Consider the following 22602-nt stretch of genomic DNA (forward strand, 5'->3'; position numbering starts at 1 on the left):
TGGAGGACACAAGGTTGCAGTCTCTTTAACTTTTACTGGTAGTATGCAGGCACAGTCCAGGGTACCGGTAACAGGAGATGGTGAGGTCCGGCCAGCCTGGAAGCGATATGGAGCCCCATTAACCAGGTGGGATTGGAAGTCTTCCTTACTGCACTGTAATGTGTGTCCCTTGCTGCCTAAGGCTTCACACAAGGTCGTCTCTCTCTGTCCTATATGTAGGACAGTACCCGCATGGCAGGCAACGCAAGCCTTTTTGGAGGTGTCCCTAGTTGCGGCGACTCCGGGCTCTATATGCTGCTGTACCTTCGGATGTAGTTGTGGACAGGCGACTTGAAGTCTCCTGCCCTCCAGTTTCTGCTGTGGAGAATACAGTCCCACACAGCCTTGGACTCCCGGTGTCCCGTTCCTGCTCTGACTCTAAGCCCACTCGCAGCTCCCCTCCCAGTATCTTTCCTCTCCTTTGCTTCTTCTCACCCCACAGTCTCTTACAATCTGACTGACTCCTGTCAGTAGCTGCGGAACCTCATGTCTGCACAGCCCCAGCTATCCTCTTGACTCTCTTCCTCCACTCCTTACTCCTCAGACTCACTAACTCCTCCTCCAGCCCGAATATATATAGGGAAGCTCCCCTGAAACTGGGTCTAGAGCTCCCCGTTCTGGCCTGGAGTCAGAACAGTGTTGTGTGTACATGTTACCTGTTAAAGGGATCCTTGTTGCTTCCAGATATGGCATCACCCTCCCTGTGAGGAAGGCAATACCACTGTAGCAACGGGCTTCCTTTATTTGAATATGTGAAAGGGGCTGGCTCATTTCCATAGCTAAGCCAGCCTCCTCCTCTGAGAAACTCCCATAAATATGATAGGCGTTCTAGAGACAGCACAGTGAGCTATACTGTTTACGTAAATTGGAAGTTATAGAGACAGTAGTTATAGAGACTGGCTGTGCTACTCTGTTTCCAGAACTCCCATTAATTAGGAGTTATGGTAACAGTGTAGATGACTAAGAGTCTCTCTAATGGATTAAAAATGTAGTGATATTTTTCTGGGATACATCTTGGATGCTTTTAATGTAATTAAATAAAAAAATAAACTGCTGGAGTATACCTACTTATATGGCAGAAAGGTTTAATCCACCTTCTATCTGCCACCTTCCTTTTAGAAGTTGCTTTGGTATAAGCATGCTGTCACACTCGCAGGTGGTGCACGTGGTTTGTGGACCTACGGGCCGGGCCTGCCTAGGAGGGGAATAGCTAAGCGGTACCTGGTGTTCACTGGAGCTCCTGATGGTGAGGTTAGGCTTGATCGGCAGGTACCCGCCAGGTACTAATCGCAGGCAATGCCCGGTACCGCAGCTGCTGATTCCAGGGGTCGGGTATGCTGGACGGGGACACGGGAGCTGAATATCAGACAGGGAGGATTTGGAAAATGACAGACAGTACGGACAATGTGGACTTCGGGGATAGATACTTGTTCAGACCTTTCCTCTGTTCCTCTTACCAACATGCAGTTGGAAGTGCTAAGTTTGGGTTTATCTTTCTCTCCCACTTCATCATTCAATCTTTTTACAGCAATAAAAGATCTTCATTTATTCGCACGAAAGTTGGTACTTCATAAGTTGCATCAGAGGAATAATCCGGAAAATGTGGAATGGACTATTGAGGAGCAGGAAACTATTGCTATCTTGAACGAACTATGTGACGAGTCTTCACCTATCACTCCAAAAGGTAAGTTTGTTCTACCTAAGCCTAAACGCTTCCCCCCACTTAATCTTTTTCCGGAGATAGATCTTTTTGTTAAAGTGGTGACTGAAGACTTAAAGAGAATTACAACAGGTCTACAACATGATAATTTGACCCGACAACAACGACGTGCCCTAACGGAACTACGTTCCATTGATCAAGTACTAATTAAACCTGCCGATAAAGGCGGTAACATAGTCCTGTGGCCAACTGACATGTATGAAAAAGAGGCCTTCAGACAGTTGCGCGATGAAGACACGTATCGGAGGCTGAGTTTCAACCCTACCTCTATTTTTCAGGCAGAGTTGCTGGATATAATTGAGGAAGCATTTACTGACGGGTTGATTACTAAAGATTTGAAAGATGGATTGATCCCCGATGCACCACGGACTCCATGCCTGTATCTCTTACCCAAAGTACACAAAAACTTGACATGCCCCACAGGTCGACCAATAGTGTCCGGAAATGGAGGATTGACAGAGAATGTGGGTAAGATGCTTGATTTCTACCTCAAACCCATTGTCGAAACACTTCCTTCCTATCTGAGAGACACGGGTGACGTTCTGTCTAAAATTTCTAACATCAATTTGGAACCTGACATGCTATTAGTCACATTAGACGTGGAGTCTCTCTACACGTCTATCCGGCATGCAGATGGCATGGAGGCGGTGAGCTTCTTCTTGAGTAATACCGACATGGATGATCACTTTTGTAGATTTCTGTTATCCCTACTGGAATTTGCATTGAGTCATAATTTTTTCATTTTTAAGGAGGTACTCTACCTACAGCTCCAGGGTACAGCCATGGGGGCGGCCTTTGCGCCGTCCTATGCATGTCTGTTCCTGGGGCTGTGGGAGAGGAAAACCTTTATTACCGATGCCACTCCTCTTGCTTCTAACATACTTATGTGGGCTAGATATATTGATGACGTTTTTGCTATCTGGCAAGGCACTGAAAAGGATCTTCTGAAATTTATTGATGAACTGAATACCAACGACCTCAATATAAAACTTACCTGTCATTACAGCCGCGAGATGGTTGAGTTCTTGGATGTACGTATCCAGAGGGGTGGAGATGGCTTCCTCCAGAGTGATCTTCACAGGAAAGCCACATCGGTTAACAGTCTCTTACACTCTACATCTGCTCACCCGCAACATCTGAAAAACAGTATACCATATGGACAACTTCTCAGAGCAAAACGTATATGTTCGGAGGACAATTTATACCAAAAACAAGCGGAAGATATTTCTAACCGGTTCTTGGATCGTGGTTACTCGTCTAGGACTATCAGACGGTGTAGGAGGAGAGCTTCTCGAGTTGACAGAGCGAGTCTCCTTGGTACCAAGAAGGAATCTCAAACAACCACTGAGGTGAGGTTTGTCGCTACCTTTTCAAATAAATCCACAGAAGTTAGGGAAATATTGGGAAAATATTGGCCAATTATAAAACAGGATTCTACTCTGACTAAATGTCTAACTAATACTCCTTCTGTCACGTACCGAAGGAATAAAAATTTGAGAGATCTCCTCACTCACAGTTACTATAGGGGCCCTAAATCAATTGGTGCGTTTGGCTCTAGAGGCCCGAGATGGGGCTTCTTCCCATGTCGGGACTGTAGGGCATGCACGAATTTGGAACGTTGTTTTACGTGCTTATCCAGCGATGGGTCTAAAGAATTTAGGATTACCCAGCACATCACTTGTTCTACGGATCATGTGATATATTACGCTACCTGCCCTTGCGGCCTTATCTATGTCGGCCTTACATCACGCCAACTGCGTATAAGAATCCGAGAGCATGCCCGGGACATCAAAGCAGCTCTCAACTCATTGGCTGATGAGTTCCTCAAGCCCATTCCCCGGCATTTCAAAGAAAAACACGGGTGTAATAGTCACCTCCTGAGAGTACGCGGCATAGATCGTGTCCTAATGGATGGACGAGGTGGCGATATGAGGAAAAGACTTGCCCAGTTGGAAGCCCAATGGATCGTCCGCATAGATTGCATTCGCCCTAAGGGGCTTAATGAAGTTTTAAGTTTTGTCCCATTCCTGTAGTTTTTTATAGCTCTATTGATATTATGTTCGCTATAATAAACTTTTAACTAGTGTTTTGTGGTTTTTTCCTTTTTTTATATCCTTTTAACAGTTGTCTTTTTATGTTATTAATATATTTCTCTTTTTATCTATTCAACAGATTCTTTACGTCCTTTACTAATCCTCCTTTATGATTCAGGAAGCGCGGTCAGATGCTGCTTTCAAGAAAACAAGAGTCTATATGTGGATGTTATTGTTGTATTTTTCTTTTTGGCTCATGTCTTTTACTCTGGGGCCTTTTTTTATTTTATTATTTTTTTATTTATTTTTTATTTTTTGTTTTTTATTGTATCCCTGTTAGTTTGCAAACCTGTATGGTTTTCAAATATTCGACTTTTTATATATGTATTTATCTTTAATATCATGTTATTAGTATTTGTGTACCGCACCTTGTTACACTCAGCACAGCCTTCGGCCTTTATTACTTCTCCTTTTATAGCTTAGGTCTGCAGTGTTTTACACTGCTTTGATCTCACTTTTTTATTATTATTATCATTTTTATCCTTTTTGCCTAATACTCTATGTGCACTTTACCACATATATTATGGCTGTGGCCTTCACTATTTTTTTAGGCCTGCAGTATATTTTACTGCTATGACCTCTCCCCCAATCTCATTTTTTCGCTTTATATTTAATGTGTATGTATCACATTTCACCTTTGAACCGGCTCTGACAATCTTACTATTGCCCCATGCTTGTCTAGTGACATATATCGGTGTTTTCCATCACTTGGCGCCATGCGTCTTTCTTGCATTTACACTGCTGCCCATTTAGCACTTTATGCCTATCACTCCTTGGCCCCGACCATGTTAGCATTTCGCATATATTAGTGCCTTGCACCACCCAGCGTTACTCTTACCAGCATCTTTTCAGCAGTTATACTGCTGCCAATTTAGTTTTATTAACCCTTTGTTTATTATCCCTTTGCCCTGACTATGTCAGTATTTCTCATGTCACTGCGGTTATATCTTACCTCACCCTCTATTATTACCCTTACTATACGAGCCAGTTCTTGTGTACGTCCTCTTATAGACTCTTTGCAGCCTTCTCCAGCTCTTCTGCCTTCCTGCTCTCTGGAGCGGCGTGCGCTTCACTCGGTGGGCGTGGCTTGGTTGCCGTGGACACGCGTCCTCTTCGCGTCGCACGGCTGGCCCCTCCCACTGACGCGTCAGTGCGGGGCGCGGCTGTGTGACGTTGGACGCCGCCTCTGCCGCCTCCAGCCACAGCCGCACGGGATGCAGCGCCGCCATTGCCGCCAGGAGATCAATTACAGAGCGGTATTTAAGGACCCCCCTCCCACACTTCCCTAGCGCCCCCCGAGGAAGCAACTATTGCGAAACGCGCGTCGGGGCTCCCTCTTCCACGCATGATAGCAGCAGGTTGGTATATGCCTTAACCCCATACTGGCTTAGTCTTCTCCTTTTGCATGGGACTTCCCAGGATTACATGTGGTACCTGATAGATTATTACTTTAGGAGTTTATAGACTCACACGCCATACTTGTTGGATTATATAGACTTTTATATCCTGTGGGATTTACTTTTGTGCACTGTGCTTTTAGGGGATCTTCCCATATAGTAGTCTATACATATGCATGTTCCTCCTGCTGCCTGGCTAGTAATTTGGAGCTTTGTCATTTATCACTACTTATGTAGCTGTCACGTTTACTTATTTTTAGGTCTTATAGCCTACTATTCTTTACTATTTTGTCATCTCGACTACATTTGTATGGCCTTCTGACCTTATAGCTACTAATGACTTGCCCTGGAGTGCACTTTTATATCAGTGCGTGGTACTAGGTTCGCCTCTATTTTTATCTATTGCATCTTTTGTGTCTTACATATGGTATTTTGCATATATTTATTGTTGTTAGTCTTTATTTGTTCTTAATAAAGTTGTTTATCTTGTTACTTTGAGCTCTTGTGTCCATTGTTTTCTCGGTTTTCTTATATTATATTATGGTGGAGCATTTATATTAATTTGTCTGCCCTCCCTGTAGGTTTATTGTTCAGACACAGGTCTCAGGAAATGGCTCAGGTACCGCTGACTTGGTTAGGCTACGTTCACATTAGCGTTTCACTAATGTGCGTCGCTATTGCGTCGGCGACGCAGCGGCGACGCAGCAGCGACGCGCCCCTATGTTTAACATGGGGGACGCGTGCGTTTTTTTTGTTGCGTTTTCCGACACGTGCGTCGTTTCCGACGCTAGCGTCGGACGCAAGAAAATGCAACAAGTTACATTTTTCGTGCGTCCGATGTTCGTCAAAAAACGACGCACGCGTCGCAAAACGCAGCGTTTTTGCGTGCGTTTGCGCACGTTTTTTTGTGCGTCGTGCGTTGCGTCGCCGACGCAGCGGCGCGCAACGCTAATGTGAACGTAGCCTTACAGGATTCAGGTACCGCCGGACCGGCTCTGGGTAGCGCATAAATTACACACGACTCCAGGAACAGTACATGACGGACAGTACAGACAATATGGACTTCAGGGATAGAGAAATAACTATAACCGACCAAGGACAGAGGACCTGGCAACATACAGTGGCACAAACACAAAGTAATTATAAGGGAGGCTCAGGCACCTCCCTATTGGAGAGGGTGCCTTTTATACAAGATGCCTCCCAGCTATTGGCTGGGGGCATCCTTGCAGGTGCATGCACTGCCCCTTTAAGAGCAGGGGAGTGCGCTATCCCACCAGGTACACCGCTGGAAGTCAGGGCGGTATGCACAGGAAAAGGAGGGTGAGGAGCATGAGGACGCAGCCATGGCCGAGGCAGTGAGTATGCTGATGTCCCCACATGCAGTGAGAAGGGGAACCATGCGGGGGCGCTGGCAATGGATGTTACACATGCCTTTTTGAGCCTGGCACCACATAGGAATTGTTGACTAAACAACATCCATTAGAAGCTATTGTCATATAGCAAATTCTCAGTTATTAGCAGAATGCTGAATCCCATGAAAAGGCACAAGAAATGCTGGAGGCTGCGCCTTGTGCAGTGCATGTGGAGCGCCCGCAAGGGCCGTGGGGATACTCGATACCGGGCCGGTTCTTAAAGGGATGTGTCACGGCAGAAGTGACCCGGTCCGTGGCCCTGGGCATCCAATAAAAGAGTCAATGTAATGAAAGGGGAATAGTTTATAGGGGAATTGTTCATGACGCCAACTGTTGTATTCGGCAAATAGGAGATATTAGCCGACGCTGCTTGAAGAGACCGCTGGGGCTGATGGTGATGCAGCAGTGTTTTTACAGCTCTCCACAGGTAGAACTACACCCCAGGGCAGTGATGGTGTTGATTGGATGATGATGGTGGTTGTAGTGCAGGGCAGGTGACGCAGTAATAATTCAGAGGACACAGCAGGGTGCAGTTTCCACACGTTTACTCACAGTTCTTAGTAGTAGTCCCCAGCCGGGATGCTGTGTCTTCCAGGTCTGTGGTCCAGCCAGCTCTCAAGTAAATTGGGTGCACCTTCCAGAACCCCCTTTCTATGTTCTTTTCATGGCCATTTCGCTGTGCTGGCTCTCACCCTTCTGCCCTGTGCCTTCACGCACAGTGTCCCAATCCAGCAGCCTCAGATCTTGTTGGGCGACACTCTCTGTTGGTCCCATGGATCCTATGTGGCTGCAGCACATGCAGGTCCTGCAGTCTCCAGCTGGCATGCTGAGTCTTGTAGTCCACCACTAGTCTTGGGGGCCGGTTCCCCACTGTGACCTGGTCTCTCCACCTGGCGATGGTTAGCATGGATGCGGGCCCCACGGGTGAATTGCTCACTACCCGTGCCCCTAGGACCCCTTCTTTCTCTCTTCTTTCTATAGCTTCTCCTTTCTCTAGCTCCTTCACACAGGGAGCTCCTTCTCAGCACATCTCACTCCATCTACTTCCCCTCACAATCTGCCTAACTTTCCCTCCTAATTAGCTCCTCCCCTAACTACGTGCTCCACCCACACCCTCTACCTATTTACCCTCTCCAGCCTGGGATGAGGCCATCCTCCCTTAGGATACACCCAGATGCCCTGACTGGAGTGTTGTGGTGTTGGATGCTGGTGTGGAGTCCCGGTTAGTGACCACTCCTTACCCGAGAGTGGAGTCCCACACCTCTGGATGAGATGCAGTACCTCGGTGGCAACCAGACCTCAGGGGCGCCACACATGCAGCATGTCACAGAATTCAGAGCAAATGTAGACAGATATATTTGGGTGACAATATCTTTGGATAATCTACACAATACAGTGCCTTGCAAAAGTATTCGGCTCCCTGGAACTTTTCAACCTTTTTCCACATATCATGCTTCAAACATAAAGATACCAAATGTAAATTTTTGGTGAAGAATCAACAACAAGTGGAACACAATTGTGAAGTTGAATGAAATTTATTGGTTATTTTAATATTTTGGGGAAATTCAAAAACTGAAAAGTGGGGCGTGCAATATTATTCGGCCCCTTTACTTTCAGTGCAGCAAATTCACTCCAGAAGTTCATTGTGGATTTCTGAATGATCCAATGTTGTCCTAAATGCCTAATGATGATAAATATAATCCACCTGTGTGTAATCAAGTCTCCGTATAAATGCACCTGCTCTGTGATAGTCTCAGGGTTCTGTTGGAAGCACAGAGAGCATCATGAAGTCCAAGGAACACAACACGCACGTCCGTGATACTGTTGTGGAGAAGTTTAAAGCCGGATTTGGATACAAAATGATTTGCAAAACTTTAAACATCCCAAGGAGCACTGTGCAAGCGATCACATTGAAATGGAAGGAGTATCATACCACTGCAACTCTACCAAGAACCGGCCGTCCCTCTAAACTTTCATTTCAAACAGGGAGAAGACTGAACAGAGATGCAGCCAAGAGGCCCATGATAACACTGGTTGAACTGCATAGATATACAGCTGAGGTGGGACAGTCTGTCCATAGGACAACAATCAGTCGTACACTGCACAAATCTGGCCTTTATGAAAGAGTGGCAAGAAGAAAGCCATTTCTCAAAGATATCCATAAAAAGTGTTATTTAAAGTTTGCAACAAGCCACCTGGGAGACACACCAAACATGTGGAAGAAGGTGCTCTGGTCAGATGAAACCAAAATCGAACTTTTTGGCAACAATGCCAAATGATATGTTTGACACAAAGGCCACACAGCTCATCACCCTGAACACACCATCCCCACTGTCAAACATGGTGGTGGCAGCATCATGGTTTGGGCCTGCTTTTCTTCAGCAGGGACAGGGAAGATGGTTAAAATTGATGGGAAGATGGATGGAGCCAAATACAGGACCATTCCTGAAGAAAACCTGTTTGAGTCTGCAAAAGACCTGAGACTGGGATGGAGATTTGTCTTCCAACAAGACAATGATTCCAAACATAAAGCAAAATCTACAATGGAATGGTTCATAAATAAATGTATCCAGGTGTTAGCATGGCCAAGTCAAAGTCCAGACCTCAATCCAATCGAGAATCCGTGGAAAGAGCTGAAAACTGCTGTTCACACACGATCTCCAACAATCTTCACTGAGCTCGAGCTGTTTGCCAGGGAAGAGTGGGCAAGAATTTTAGACTCTCGCTGTACAAAACTGATAGACACATACCCCAAGCGACTTGCAGCTGTAATCGCAGCAAAAGGTGGCGCAACAAAGTATTAAGTTAAAGGGGCCGAATAATATTGCACGCCCCACTTTTCAGTTTTTGAATTTCAACAAAAATTTAAAATAACCAATAAATTTCATTCAACTTCACAATTGTGTTCCACTTGTTGATCCTTCACCAAAAATTTACATTTGGTATCTTTATGTTTGAAGCATGATATGTGGGAAAAGGTTGAAAAGTTCCAGGGAGCCGAATACTTTTGCAAGGCACTGTATATGTTTTGGGGTTGTTCATCAATGCATTCCAGAATTAATGAAAATAATCTCCAAGGCACCTTCATCTTGATATTTTATTTATTTAGAAACCTTGAAATATCCTTCAGCTGTTAGGCCATGCTGATAGTTGGGGTTTAACAATAGATGGAGAGAGTGCACCATCTTAGGCTACGTTCACATTAGCGATGTGCAGTGCTGCGTCGGGCGCAGCCACGGTGACACATGCATCATGTGCCCCTATATTTAACATGGGGGCGCATGGACATGCGTTGTCTTGCGTTTTGTGACACATGGGTCATTTTGGCGCAAGCGTCAGGGCGCGGGAACGCTGCATGATGCATTTTTTTCTGTGCCAAAAATCATGCAAAAATGAACGCATGCGTCACAAAAAGCTGCATTTTGCATGCGTTTTTGCATGCGTTGTGCGTTGCGTCGCGACGCAGCACCGCACAACGCAAATGTGAACTTAGCCTTAACAGGAGTAAGCTGCCCTCCAAAACAATCATGTTTTACCCTGAAGAAGGTCACTAGTAGAATGCATGATCAGGATATCTCCAGATAGGTTTTGTTTTCTCCTGTGTATAAGGTCTACTGCCTAAATCGGAGTCTTTCTTCATTAAATGAGCTTCCCTATTTACTGACAACAGAAGAAGAACACTATAAATAATGTGAATTTGGAACCAGGTTCAAGATACATGTGATCAAGTGGTATTAAAGTATTCAACATGAAGACCTTAAGATGTTTGTACAACAACCTAAAACCAGCCCATCGGGTAGTCCTCACTCTATAGGTTGACTTTATTACAATCCACCATTTTCCAGGCTGGGACAACTTGCCGGCAATTTTTATGGAATTATGTTTTACTAGATGGCAGCCCGATTCTAAAGAATCGGGAGTCTAGAATCCATATATACTTTATTTATTCAAATGTAAGAATAATACAATTAATAAATAATAGTAAGAAAGAACAAAAAATGGCTGCACTCACCAGCTCTTGACAATTCTTGTTATTTAAGGTACAGTTACACAGGATCCTTTGCTCTGCATCATTACCATACTTTATATCAGACCTGATCTTACGTGCGCCATCATAAGCTTTGGACTCTGTGTCATTAGTATACTTAACAGTGTCCATGCGCTTGCATCTATCCTCTGTACTCTTGTTAGCACGCTGTTTGCGCTTACGTGCGGCATCGGCGTCTTTTTGCTCTGCATTATTAGTATACTTTCTATCAGACCTAATCTTACGTGCGCCATCAGCAGCTTTGGGCTCTGTGTCATTAGTATCCTTACTATTAGAGCTCATGTTGGCTAAGCTAAACAGCTTTAAGCGTGGTGGTGGCAAACAACAGGTTAATAAGAGGCAGTGTCAGGTAGTAGGAAAATAGCCAGTTAATAATAGGCAATAGTTCTTTGCAGGAATGCAGATATTAATAAATAGGCAGTTTATATTGCAGAGAAATTGCTGGGCAATAATGGACAATATCCTTATGTGGCAAATAATAGAGCAATATACCCAATGTGGCAAAGAAGAGGTTAATAAACGGCAGTCTCTCAGTATAACAGTCAGTGAATAATAGGCAGTATATGGAGAAAACACCAAACAAAAGTTCAAAATTGGTGTGAAAATGTCACTGAACCACTTCACAACTAAATATATATAGTTTTGGTAAATGGTATTATCATTTTTTTGACGAAATTCGGCAGGAGCTTGAAGAGCAACGTCACTGGGCCCGCCTCCACGCAGTAGAAACTTGCTGTGAGGTAAAAATTCAAAAATCACACCAAAATGGCGGGCGGAGTGTGTCACAGTACGGCACGTTTCTGATTGGTCGCTCGCAGCAGGCGGCAACCAATCAGACACTGGACACTGTTGACGTCACTTATCTCCGGACATTAGCTCCGGACATTAGCTCCGGACATTACCTCCGGACATTAACAGGAAGTAGTATTCTAGGCAATTATATATTAGATAGGAAGTGGTAATACATTTGGGTTGATCCCTTTCCAGAAAAAATGAGTTATCCCCTTTCTATAGGATACGGGATAATTTGCTGATCGCTGGTGGCCCAACTGCTGGGATCCTCACTGTTCTCAAGATCGGGGCTCTGGAGTCTCATCTTGAGCAGAACGAATGTGCATCAACTCAGCCTCTGCTCCATAGGACTTCCGGACAGAGCTGAGTGCTGTGGTTGGCCATTTCTGGCAGTCCCATTGATCAAGCATTCGCACCCTGGCTCAATTCAAGATGAGGCTGTAGAGCCCATTTCCCAGAGCCCTAATCTCAGGATTTCTAAGGATACAACTACTGGATGATTGTCAAGATATCACCTATTCTAGAGATATGGGATTTCATGTTTTTTTTTTAGAAGAAACCTTTAATTCAGGATATTGAGTGATCTGCTACAGTTTAGAACATTGTCTAGTTTCCGTCAACTCTTGGATTTTCATTTTGGAGTGGTAACATTAAAGATCTGTAAGAGGAGCCTCAGATGTCTTCTTATGTGACTGGGTATGGACATCCTCAAGCACCAATACTGAGGTGGCAGCTGCCAACTCCTCAACACCTTCATCAAGTGCAGAGCCGAAGACTTACCGTACATAAATTTTTGCATATTATCATCTCGCTGTGCATGCTGCTTCCCAGCATTTCTCCGTGTATACTAGCCATCAGCGTTGATTTCTTTATGCCCATATAAACTTTACTAGATGGTGGCCCGATTCTAACGCATCGGGTATTCTAGAATATGTATGTATGTATATAGCAGCCACATAGTATATAGCACAGGCCACGTAGTATATAGGAGTACTACGTGGCCTGTGATATATACCATGTGGCTGCTATATACATACATACATATTGTAGAATACCCGATGTGTTAATATAGGCCACGCAGTAAATAACACAGCCCACGTAGTATATAACACAGCCCACACAGTATATAGCAGCCACGCAGTATATAGCAGTCACACAGTATATAACACAGCCCATGTAGTATGTAACACTGGCCACGTAATATATAGCACAGCCCACATAGTATCTAACAGTGGCCACGTAGTATATAGCACGCAGTATAGAACACAGCCACGTAGTATATAACACTGCTCACGTAGTATATAGCAGCCATGTAGTATATAACGATGCAGCCCACATAGTATAGAACACAGCCCACATAGTATCTAACACTGGCCAGGTAGTATATAGCAGACACGCGGTATCTAACAAAGCCCACATAGTATTTAGCAGTGTGGGCACCATATCCCTGGTAAAAAAAAATAATTAAAATAAAAAATAGTTATATACTCACCCGCCGGCGGGATCCAGCGTAGATCCAGCAAACCTCTGGCAATGCGCGCGCGGCTGCTGCCATCTGGCGTTCCCAGGATGCATTGCGAAATTACCCAGATCACTTAGCGGTCTCGCGAGACCGCTAAGTCTTCTGGGTAATTTCGCAATGCATCTCTGGGACCGGAAGCTGGCGGCAGGCGAGAGCACATCGTCGGACTACGGAAGATGAGAATAGCAGGTTTTTTGTTTTTTTTCATTATTTTTAACATTAGATCTTTTTACTATTGATGCTGCATAGGCATAGGTGACACGGGGTTAATAGCAGCGGTAACGGAGTGAGTTACCCGCGGCATAATGCGGTCCATTACCGCTGGCATTAACCCTGTGTGAGCGGTGACTGGAGGGGAGTATGGAGCGGGCGCTGACTGCGGGGAGTATGGAGCGGGCGCCGGGCACTGACTGCGGGGAGTATGAAGCGGGCGCCGGACACTGACTGCAGGGAGTAGGGAGCGGGCGCCGGGCACTGACTGCGGGGAGTATGGAGCGGGTGTCGGGCACTGACTGCGGGGGAGTAGGGAGGGACTAATCAGACTGTGGCCGTCACTGATTGGTCGCGGCAGCCATGACAAGCAGCTGGCGAGACCAATCAGCGACTTGCATTTCCATGACAGACAGAGGCCGCAACCAATGAATATCCGTGCCAGACAGAAAGAAAGACAGAAGGACAGACGAAAGGGACCCTCAGACAATTATATAGTAGATGACAAGAGAGATACACGGTGTATTGCTGGGTAAAGGTACCGTCACACTAAGCGACGCTGCAGCGATACCGACAACGATCCGGATCGCTGCAGCGTCGCTGTTTGGTCGCTGGAGAGCTGTCACACAGACAGCTCTCCAGCGACCAACGATGCTGGTAACCAGGGTAAACATCGGGTAACTAAGCGCAGGGCCGCGCTTAGTAACCCGATGTTTACCCTGGTTACCATCCTAAAAGTAAAAAAAAACAAACACTACATACTTACCTACAGCCGTCTGTCCTCCAGCGCTGTGCTCTGCACTCCTCCTGTACTGGCTGTGAGCACAGCGGCCGGAAAGCAGAGCGGTGACGTCACCGCTCTGCTTTCCGGCTGACCGACGCTCACAGCCAGAGCAGGAGGAGTGCAGAGCACAGCGCTGGAGGACAGACAGCGGTAGGTAAGTATGTAGTGTTTGTTTTTTTTTACTTTTAGGATGGTAACCAGGGTAAACATCGGGTTACTAAGCGCGGCCCTGCGCTTAGTTACCCGATGTTTACCCTGGTTACCAGTGAAGACATCGCTGAATCGGTGTCACACACGCCGATTCAGCGATGTCTGCGGGGAGTCCAGCGACCAAATAAAGTTCTGGACTTTCTTCCCTGACCAGCGACAGCACAGCAGGGGCCTGATCGCTGCTGCCTGTCACACTGGACGATATCGCTAGCCAGGACGCTGCAACGTCACGGATCGCTAGCGATATCGTCTAGTGTGACGGTACCTTAAGAGTGCAGTGTGCTGTAAATAGACAGGAATGTCTCCAATAACTTATGGTATTTGTGATGTTCGTGGGACTTTGCATGAACATGTCATAATACCTGTTTGAGATACAGTAGCCGAAGATTGTCTCACACGTTATATTCGGTCCTCCTGGTAGAACGAGCACTGCAGTTCTAGGTTTATTACAAGCTGCAGAATCATGTAGTCTGGCTTTTTTATGTTTGTAGACTCTTTTGCAGAATATACACTTAACCTGGGCATTCCAGTATTACAGTAAAGCATTGTAGATGTTCGTCACCCAGGAAGATGTGGACCATGATATTTGTGGACCTCACGTGACAGGCTTCCTTTTCTCTGATACTTGCCAACTTTTCATTTTTTGTCCAGAACATGGATAATTGTGCTGCGTCAAGCACACTGCCTACTATCCATTTCTGCTCCCTCACTAAACCTCTACACAGGAGAGCTCTGTGTGTCAGCAAAATAGATGATGGAGGAGCTTCTTTTGGAGAAAGGTTACTGCAAAATTCTTTGGCACCCAAGAGATTTGCTTCAAGAAACTGACCGGTGTCCACTTTTTCCAGGAACCTCTTAAACATTTTCAGAGCATTATCAAGTATGTTGCATCTTTGCTGGAACATATAATACCCGCCTTTGATGGCCATTGGCTGAATCATAGTTGGGCCAATCATTTGACTAGCAGTCATATCTGCCATCGTTCTCACACAGGAGTACTTGTTCAGTCAAATGCTCATGTGTGCTCTATCAGAGAGCCTCACAGGCAAACATATTTGGCAGTGGCTTATCTTTAGGAGAACAAAAGGTTTGGCAGTCCAAAATCAGACATGCTGAATCCTTAACTTCCCCAGCAATCAACTGTCTGCTACTTCCATGCACAGGAGGTCAGCAGATTCAGCTAATATTTTTTCTAAAGTGTATGGCACCTTAAGTGAACATCAGTAATGCGCTCAATATCTGCTCCCTGTAGTCTGCAGTCTGTTGGGCTCATCTCATTTGTGACCTGTCCTGAGTTGCGGAAAAGCATCCAAAAGAGATCACCAGGCAGTGGAGGAGTAAGTGGTCAAACTGCTAGTCAGAACTGGGAGATACTGGATCAAGGGTCAGTGTTGATCTTAGGAACTTAAGCAATCCCAAGATCTAAGTCTGTTCAACAGAGGTCCAACAAAGATCATCTGGAGCTTCATTAACAAAGAAAGTTCTTGGTTTATGTAGTGGAGGTTGAACTAAAATAGCATAATCCCTCCTAGTTTAACTCGGGGTATTAGACAATAATAGGCCAAGACTGCTTGAGCCTAAGAGTGCGAAAACCACAGCACTCACTTTGATGGGCAATATTTTGGTCTCTCCTAGAGACCTTGGTCATGGCCTATATCATTTAGGTTTTAGCAGATACATAGGCTGTTTGTAGCCCAAAAGGCACAAAATCTACCTTCTTTTTCAGGTTGTCCAAGTACATGATTGTTATATATATGTATGTATATATATATATATATATATATATATATATATATATATATATATATATATAATATACACTGCTCAAAAAATAAAGGGAACACTTTGAACATCAGAATATAACTCCAAGCTCCAAGTAAATCAAACTTATGTGAAATCAAACTATCCACTTAGGAGCAACTCTGTTTGACAATCAATTTCACATGCTGTTGTGCAAATGGAATAGACAACAGATGGAAATTATTGGCAGTTATCAAGACACACTCAATAAAGAAGTGGTTCTGCAGCAGGGACCACAGACCACATCTCAGTACCAATGCTTTCTGGCTTATGTTTTGGTCACTTTTGAATGTTGGCTGTGCTTTCACGCTCGTGGAAGCATGAGACGGACTCTACAACCCACACAAGTAGCTCAGATAGTGCAGCTCATCCAGGATGGCACATCAATGCGAGCTGTGGCTAGAAGGTGTGCTGTGTCTGTCAGCATAGTGTTCAGAAGCTGGAGGCGCTACCAGGAGACAGGCCAGTACACCAGGGGACGTGGAGAGGGCCGTTGGAGGTCAACAACCCAGCATCAGAACCACTACCTCAGCCTTTGTGCAAGGAGGAACAGGAGGAGCACTGCCAGAGACCTGCAAAATTACCTCCAGCAGGCCATAAATTGCATTTCTGCACAAACGGTTAGAAACTGACTCCATGAGGATGGTCTGAGTGGCTGACGTCCACAGATGGGGGTTGTGCTCACTGCCCGACACCATGCAGAATGCTTGGCATTTGCCACAGAACACCAGGATTGGCAAATTCGCCACTGGTGCCCTGTACTCTTCACAGATGAAAGCAGGTTCACACTGAGCACATGTGACAGACGTGACAGAGCCTGGAGACACCATGGAGAGTGATCTGCTGCCTGCAACAACCTTCAGCATGACCGGTTTGGCAGTGGGTCAGTAATGGTGTGGGGTGGCATTTCTTTGGAGGGCCGCACAACCCTCCATGTGCTTGCCAGAGGTAGCCTAACTGCCATTAGGTACCGAGATGAGATCCTCAGACCCCTTGTGAGACCATATGCTGGTGCGGTTGGCCCTGGGTTCTTCCTAATGCAGGACAATGCCAGACCTCATGTTGCTGGAGTGTGTCAGCAGTTCCTGTAAGACGAAGGCATTGAAGCTATGGACTGGCCTGCCTGTTCACCAGACCTGAATCCGTTTGAACACATCTGGGACATCATGTCTCATACTATCCACCAACGTCACATTGCACTACAGACTGTCCAGGAGTTGGCGGATACTTTAGTCCAGGTCTGTGAGGAGATCCCTCAGGAGACCATCCGCTGCCTCATCAGGAGCATGCCCAGGCATTTTGGGGAGGTCATACAGGCACGTGGAGGCCACACACACTACTGAGCATCATTTCCTTATCTTGAGGCATTTCCACTGAAGTTGGATCAGCCTGTAACTTCATTTTCCACTTTAATTTTGAGCATCATTCCAACTTGGCATCAAGAGAATGCCAAGAGTGTGCAAAGCAGTCATCAAAGCCAAAGGTGGCTACTTTGAAGAACCCAGAATATAAGACATAATTTCAGTTGTTTCACACTTTTTTGTTAAGTATTTAATTCAACATGTGTTAATTCATAGTTTTGATGTCTTCAGTGTGAATGTACAATTTTCATAGTCATGAAAATACAGAAAAATCTTTAAATGAGAAGGTGTGTCCAAACTTTTGGTCTGTACTGTATAAATTTATATATATCATATATATGTGATATATATATATATATATATATATATATGTATATTTGGAGTATCTGTAGCCTAGGCCAGCTGAAGCACCTGGATTATTTACAGAAGGGTGTACTGTATAAGACAATACAATTGTTGGAGACCAAGCCTATAGACTGTCGGGGGATAATTTGATGGTGCGTTTATAAAATCTCAAAGACTGTACTACCCAATATGATGCCTATCTTGTAAAGGTAACGGCATACCATAAAGCGTCATCTCCATGCAGCACAGTATTGATAACATTACTTTGTGATATACTGCTACGCAGAAGTCAACAATTTGTAAATTATATTTGCCGCTCCCACGGCAGTAGTGTCAAAAACATATCTGGTAGAAAGATCTGGTAGAAGGTTTACACAGTAAAATATCGATATTTGCAGATGATACAAAACTATGTAAAGCAGTTAATACAAGAGAAGATAGTATTCTGCTACAGATGGATCTGGATAAGTTGGAAACTTGGGCTGAAAGGTGGCAGATGAGGTTTAACAATGATAAATGTAAGGTTATACACATGGGAAGAAGGAATCAATATCACCATTACACACTGAATGGGAAACCACTGGGTAAATCTGACAGGGAGAAGGACTTGGGGATCCTAGTTAATGATAAACTTACCTGGAGCAGCCAGTGCCAGGCAGCAGCTGCCAAGGCAAACAGGATCATGGGGTGCATTAAAAGAGGTCTGGATACACATGATGAGAGCATTATACTGCCTCTGTACAAATCCCTAGTTAGACCGCACATGGAGTACTGTGTCCAGTTTTGGGCACCGGTGCTCAGGAAGGATATAATGGAACTAGAGAGAGTACAAAGGAGGGCAACAAAATTAATAAAGGGGATGGGAGAACTACAATACCCAGATAGATTAGCGAAATTAGGATTATTTAGTCTAGAAAAAAGACGACTGAGGGGCGATCTAATAACCATGTATAAGTATATAAGGGGACAATTCAAATATCTCGCTGAGGATCTGTTTATACCAAGGAAGGTGACGGGCACAAGGGGGCATTCTTTGCGTCTGGAGGAGAGAAGGTTTTTCCACCAACATAGAAGAGGATTCTTTACTGTTAGGGCAGTGAGAATCTGGAATTGCTTGCCTGAGGAGGTGGTGATGGCGAACTCAGTCGAGGGGTTCAAGAGAGGCCTGGATGTCTTCCTGGAGCAGAACAATATTGTATCATACAATTATTAGGTTCTGTAGAAGGACGTAGATCTGGGGATTTATTATGATGGAATATAGGCTGAACTGGATGGACAAATGTCTTTTTTCGGCCTTACTAACTATGTTACTATGTTACTATATCTATAATCTGACTAAGTGATGACTTTCTTACCATCTATCAACCTTATCTACTGTTTTTCTCCTTATTTTCTATACACCTCATTAGGCGAAATTTAAATGAGACAACCACTCAAAATTGCTTTGCAAGGGAAGAAACATAAAATATATAGGATTTGAGAGAATAGAAAACCTATTTGGGTCAATGTTAGATGGTGGTTTTCAGGTGGTCATATGAGAAGGTTATATGTATTATTATCTATGAAAGTAGATTCTAATAAGAAGATAAACTCGCCTCATCCATAGCACATGGAGATATTTGCATTCTCATTTTCTAACTTGGTGTTCTCCTTTATTTTCTCCTTGTCAATTCTGATTATATACCATAGTTATTGACACTTCAGGTACTGACACCAGATGTCCTGAAGAATACAGAAATCCAGCATCCTTAGTAGCAAATCACAAAAATTGGTGGAGGCATACTTATGTATAACAGTAACGTATATGACGATAATCATACAAACTTAGATTTAGTTTTGCTAAGAGTGCGAAAAATAAGATAGGGGCCCTTCAATGGCTACAGAAAATAGGTGGTGAAGGCCCCTAAATTGTGGAGGACTTTAAGTGGTGGAGGTTTCTAGGTGAAGGAAGATGATAGTTGATGAAGGACTGTAGTTAGCGAAGACCCTTTGTTCATTGAGTAACATAGGTGGAGAAAGCCCCTGAATAGCGAAGAACTGTAGATGGTGAAAGCTTCTAGGTGGTGGAAGATGATACAGTAGGGAAAATAAGCATACATATTAGTCCAAATATAGATAACAAGAACACATTCGTGTACAGGTTAACTCAAAGACCTCCCGAAAAACAAGACAGGTCACAATGAATGTATAGTTCAAACAGTATATAAATTTATTAGGTTAATAACAATAAAAAACCTTTAGGCTATAATACATCATAGAGACAAAATATGAAAAAAACCTCCGATCATAAACACCAGGTCACATGTCACCCATAAATAGAAGTTTTGCCAAAAATTGGCTCCATAACTCTATATCCACAGAAGCGTGGTAAAAGGGCATATGTGTGAGCATATCTAAAAAGGGGAATCACCCATGTGCATAATACTCAATATAAGTGCCACTGCAAAAATTAAGAACAAACAAATGAGGGCTACATATAATAGTATAAACTCCCCCGGAAGAAGAATCATCAAAACGCGCGTAGGGGTTGGCTCAGGTCTCGTGCCGTCTTAGGGTACATATGTGCTGAGCTGTGCTTTATTGTCTTACTGTCTGCAATTCTTTAGGACTATCGGTGGAGCGGTTCCTATTAGGACTCTAGTATTTATAGGGTGTTGTCCCTTATACTATTATATGTAGCCCTCATTTGTTTGTTCTTAATTTTTGCAGTGGCACTTATATTGAGTATTATGCACATGGGTGATTCCCCTTTTTAGATATGCTCACACATATGCCCTTTTCCCACGCTTCTGTGGATATAGAGTTATGGAGCCAATTTTTGGCAAAACTTCTATTTATGGGTGACATGTGACCTGGTGTTTATGATCGGAGGTTTTTTTCATATTTTGTCTCTATGATATAGTATAGCCTAAAGGTTTTTTATTGTTATTAACCTAATAAATTTATATACTGTTTGAACTATACATTCATTGTGACCTGTCTTGTTTTTCGGCAGGTCTTTAAGTTAACGAGTAGGGAAAATAAGTATTTGATATACTGTCAATTTTGCACGTTTTCCCACGTACAAAGAATGGAGAGGTCTGTAATTTTTATCGTAGGTACACTTCAATTGCAAGAGACAGAATCTTAAAAAAAAATCCAGAAAATCACATTGTATGATTTTTACATAATTAATTTGCATTTTATTGCATTAAATAAGTACATATATTTTAGACTATAAGACGCACCGGACCATAAGATGCACCCCAAATTTTCAGAATGCAAATAGGGGGAATAAATTAATGCGTCAAATAGGGGTTTGTCTTACAGACCAAATTCAGCGTACCAGGGGGGAAATGGGCAACGTTAGTGGAGCGGGGGTCACAGGTGGTTTCGGTGGTCCTGAGATGATATGACTCCCATCCCAGACTGGTGCAGCAGATTCAATGGTGCTTTGTGGTGTGGGGGCTCCGCCGACATTTTGTTAAAGCCCGTAGCCCCCGCACATCCATTGCTGCAATGTGGAAGCCTCCAGGAAATCCCATCCCAGGCTGGTGCAGCAGTATTCAGCAGTGCCTGGTGGTGCGGAAGCTCCGCTAAAATTTTGTGAAAGCCCGGAGCCCCTGCACATCTATTGCTGCAATGCGGTGGCCTCTGGGAAAATGGCCACCCGTAGTGGTGCATGTGCAGATTGAGATTTCGGCACCGAGATCTCGTTGTTGAGATCTCAATCTGCGCATGCGCTATCTCCAGCAGCAATTGTCCTGGAGGCCACAGCATCGCAGCAATGGGAGATGCTGGGGCTCCAGGCTTTCAAAAAATGTTGGCAGAGCCCTCGCACCTAAGAGCACTGCCGAATATTGCCGCGCCAGCCTGATGTAGGAGTGAGATCATTGCCCTGCAATGTCGGACCACCGCAAACTCCCCAGATTCCTGCTGCCGCCACACTAATGGTAAGTATATTTTGACTATAAGATGCATCCTCATTTTCCTCCCAAATGTTTTGGAAAAAAGTGCATCTTATAGTCTGAAAAATACGGTATTTGTTCGCCTATCAACCAGCATGAATTTTGGCTCTCACTGACCTGTCAGTTTTTCTTTAAGAAGCCCTCCTACTCTGCACTCATTGCCTGTATTAATTGCACCAGTTTGAACTTGTTACCTGTATTAAAGAAACCTGTACACATACTCAATCACACTCCAGCCTCTCCACCATGGCCAAGACCAAAGAGCTGACTTAAGACACCAGCGACAAAATTGTAGACCTGCACAAGGCTGTGTTGGAATTCAGGTCAAAAGCAAGAAGTTTGGTGAGAAGGCAACAACTGTTGTCATAATCTATATATATAATTGCCTAAGGGTTTTTCCGTCTGTCTGTCTGTCTGTCTTTCTGTCTGTCTGTCTTTCTGTCTGTCTGTCTGTCTGTCTGTCCTGGAAATCCCTGGCCTGGCGGCCTCGACCAATCAGAGACCGGCACAGCATCGACGTAGAAATCCCGCGTCTCTGATTGGTCGAGGCCGCCAGGCCTCGACCAATCAGCAACGGGCACAGCGATGATGATGTCATAAAGGACGTAGAAATCCCGCGTCTGATTGGCCGAGGCCGCCAGGCCTCGACCAATCAGCAACGGGCACAGCGACGATGATGTCATAAAGGACGTAGACATCTCACGTTTCTGATTCAGCGACGGGCACAGTATCGACGTAGATGTCATAATGGTTGCCATGGCGACGATGATGTCATAAAGGTTGCCTCGACCAATCAGCGACGGGCACAGTGTGCCGCGAATTCTGGAATCATCATTGTCCATATACTACGGGGACATGCATATTCTAGAATACCCGATGCGTTAGAATCGGGCCACAATCTAGTCTACTATATAATTGTCTA

This window comes from Ranitomeya imitator, chromosome 1 (assembly GCF_032444005.1).
Source record: "Ranitomeya imitator isolate aRanImi1 chromosome 1, aRanImi1.pri, whole genome shotgun sequence".
NCBI lineage: Eukaryota > Metazoa > Chordata > Amphibia > Anura > Dendrobatidae > Ranitomeya > Ranitomeya imitator.